Source organism: Coenobita brevimanus, chromosome 12 (assembly GCF_032717465.1).
Source record: "Coenobita brevimanus isolate Jiangsu-jjx chromosome 12, ASM3271746v2, whole genome shotgun sequence".
In the NCBI taxonomy this organism is placed as follows: domain Eukaryota; kingdom Metazoa; phylum Arthropoda; class Malacostraca; order Decapoda; family Coenobitidae; genus Coenobita; species Coenobita brevimanus.
In genome coordinates this window covers 5,566,756-5,570,679 of record NC_136965.1, presented here as the reverse complement: position 1 = coordinate 5,570,679, position 3,924 = coordinate 5,566,756, and positions in this window count along the sequence as shown.

The following is a 3,924-nucleotide window of genomic DNA, read 5'->3' as shown; positions in this document are numbered from 1 at the left end:
CCTTCACATCCTTCTGAAATATAAAACATACAGTCAGTTCTCCCTTCAACTCAGCTATGTGTTGCAAAATATCACAGCTCTGAGTACAAATTGGTGCTGCAAATTAGAAGACACTGGCACATCAACTTTACAGGTAGAACTGGAACTTGAACAAGCATTCTTTCTGTAACATAAAAACTTGTTTCAAGTCAAGCAATGACAGAAGTTCATAGAAAAAAGGAAAGAATCTAGCAGTACCTAGCTCCTCTAGATTTGTAGGTACTCAAGAGCATAAAGTTAAGTTTGTTGATTTCGGCAATGGGGTCCTACAGAGGACAGTAAGTAAATTCGAACCCGAAACTCGACTGTCCCCAAACTATTCAGGTTAGGTTTGGTTAGATCATATTAGATTAGGTTGGTAGGGACGAATGATTAGTGATGAACTGACTATGGAACCAAATCAACCTAAAAGTCTGACATGGCAGGTGTCTGCCGCCACTGTTTGTGTGTAAAACTGGTGGTTTTACAGTTATCTTCAATACTACACCCTTCCGAAACTGTTTAAAGCAATCATAATGATAATCACGTTATAGTTTATTCAGAAAAAATACAATTGTAAATTTTATGCATGGTAGCTCTCCTGCAGCTTACCTTACTTCTAATTTACAAGTTACCCAACACCGTGAATTATTTCGAGAAGATCCCTGCCACCTCCCGATTACTGTATAACTTCTCCCTCAGTGACAGTCACCTATTACACTTAAGTATGCGATATTCTGCATGATATGCCTCGTAACCCCATGACTAAGACGTCCTATCACATATTACCTTGAACATTCTACATTATTCGCTACTGATATTAAAGATTCGGCACGAAACGTTAAATATAAATAAGTATAGTTTCACCCAACATAAATAAGAAAATAAGGCTGCTATAGCTAGTTTTTGCAAAATATGATCTAAAAGATCAGTACCTAGGAAAATGGGGGAGCTATAACAAGAAATATTGGCAAAAATATATGTAAAACTTACAAGGAAGAGTCCCGTCATCACATCTTGTTGACAATTAGAGTTCTAGTGATCTCGGACTTTGCTTTACTCGGCCGCTTACAATATAAGTTTTCAAACAGATCACATAGATTTCGTATGTGTTGTAATTCATATAATCTACTAAATACAATGTACCTTCTCAGGGTTTTCAAGAAAGAGTAGGGCAGTATGGAATTCCTAGCACAGGTACGAACATATTATTCAACAACACTGACTACTGAAAGAGTGTCACCTTAAAAAACAGCACACACCACACAGAACCAAAAAATATAAAAAACACTTTACCAAAAACACAACAGACAAGTTTACTAACTGACAGCATTACATCGATAATTGGTGACAACAAGCCAGCCAGAGGCGAAAGGGATACACGCCGAAAGATCACTTGCCCCATTCCGCCATCTACTGGTGGCTGCCATAATCATATACTAACTACATCATTTACTGCATAGCGCCATATCCCAGCAACATCAGCACAGTTCCATCGAACCTCAAACACATCTAAATCGAATGTTTCATCTCTCGTTCTAAAATACGTCATCGCTGTGATGAGTTGACCTCTCTCTCTCTCTCTCTCTCTCTTAGTCTAATTTAACTTCACATTTACTCTCTCTCTCTCTCTCTCTCTCTCTCTCAGGCACTGATTTAGTGATTTCGAGCACTGCTTCACTCCCTCTCTCTCAGGTACTGAATTTTAACAGCCTCCCTCCTCTCTCTCTCTCTCTCTCTCTCTCTCTCTCTCTCTCTCTCCTTAGCTGACTTTTTAACGTCAGTTTATTCTTTCAGGTCAATGTACTTTCTCAGGTAGTTGCTGGTTTCCTAAACTGCGCTTAGAGTACATATCTCCCTTTTTCTCCATGTAATTAGTAAGTATTGTAACAAATATACAGTTAGATTTGAGGACTATACAGTAAATGGCATGCCCTTTATAGCACCTTTTCCTCAGCAGTTTATTCTATTCACTCATAAACAACACAGAGGAGAAAGGAAAGTCATAATATGAAGAAAGAAATTGCTAAGTCAGAGGTGTCATGAAGCTTCCCACGTCACTTAAACCATGACTGAAAATGATTGTCTTGTTTGATTACACTTATGCAATCACAACGCATTCAAGCCTTTCCCATACTCAGGGATGGGTCCGGCATTTCTTTAACACTCAAGTTTCTATGACTCACTATCTGACGAAAAAAAATATATATGATGTTAGCTGAAATGTAATACCAGATCCGTGTCAACTATGAGGCCAGTGGTGACTTATTTAACAATCTCAGTTCCACATCAAATTTCACTTCCTTGATACACGTTGGTTACACTGGCAGACCATGTTCAAAGGCAGGGATGTGATACAAAATGCACATCTTCCATTTATTAAAAGTACAGTACCTGGGGATGGTTTGCACTGATATATCTTAATGTGGTTGCACTGTGCACCCTGGGTAGAGAAAGCAGTTGTAGCATCCACCCAGGAGCCAAACTTCCTCATATTTTACTGCACATCGTTGTAGAAATTACCCTGGTGAGGTGCTGTTTGCCACAAGGGGATGCTGGTTCCCTACACAGTGTATGTACTATACTGTACCCGTAGGAAGGCCACACAAAAGCAGTTGCTTACCTGTCGTCAACGGGTTTTCTTGGCCAGACAGACCGGGGTAAGCAACAACCTTGAGATGGTCCAATCTTCTGAAGACTAGCTAAGAGAGTGTGAGGTGACCAAGAATGAAATGGAGGGATGGAGAGGGAAAGTGTTGAGTGATTGGGTCATCTGGAAAGAGACAACCTGATGGCAAACAGGGTGACATTTAGGCGATTTGTTTGTGACCACCTTTCAGAGGGTTAAGGCGTCCGACTATACAAACATCATCTTCCATTAACTGGTCTTGTAGACTGGTGAAAAACAAGCATCGACAGATATGAGTGGAACTTTAAGGAACTATTTTTTTTTTATCACTGGCATAAGAACAGAAGTAAGGAATGCAATAAAAGTACAATGAGGACAGAATACACGAAATGAGGGGTGGCACTAGCAGGTCCAAAAAGTCTCCCCATCGTCCCCTTTTTTTTTTCTAATAGCTAGTCCTACTGCTTCCCTCTCTATGACCCGTCATAATACACTATATAAACACTATTTTCCTGCCCTATTCATACTACTGAAAAGGGGTCCAAGTTATCTCCCAAAAATACATTTCCAAATTAGGGTAGACGTCTTCAGTGGTAGAACAAGTATTTCCTTTGCCTGAAAGATGTTTATGAACAGTCACAACTAGCTTGCAATACCAGAAGTCTTCTTGCATTCCATTTCACTGGTTGCAATTATATGGTTGAAAAACCTCCAGTCACGTTTTGGAGACAAACTTCGAGAATGGAAGGTCATCCCTCTAACTGTGCCACTCTAACCATCGGACCCTGCCACTGTATTAGTTAACAAGCTTACTCATGTGTAAAACTGAGAATCTTGGCAGTGCTTACTACCACCACCATAAATGATCATCTATTAGCTTCATTCTTCAATAATGCAAAGTAGGAATGCCTCGAAAATTCATCTCGCAGTTACAGGTGCTAAACAGTGTAATGTCACTTGCAAGTTTCCTTTTACGTAACTTGCTTCATTTTCCGTAGCTGTACCTTGCATCAGGCTTGTTTCAGTTTCTTTTTGCCTATCTGTTTCTCGTTTCAACCTTGTTTGTTTCTTTTTAAGCAATCTTGCCTGTTTCAAGCGTTTCAGTTCCTTATTACGTAGTTTTTCCTCGTCTCAAGTTTATTTCAGTTTCTACTTAAGTCGCTTTAAGCCTGTGTCGGTTTCTGTAGTAACTGTAGCCACTAGGTCCATCTGAAACGTGAACCCGGTGGCCTGCAGGCTGAACATGCCCTCTTCCGGCAGTCCATCATTCTCCTTTC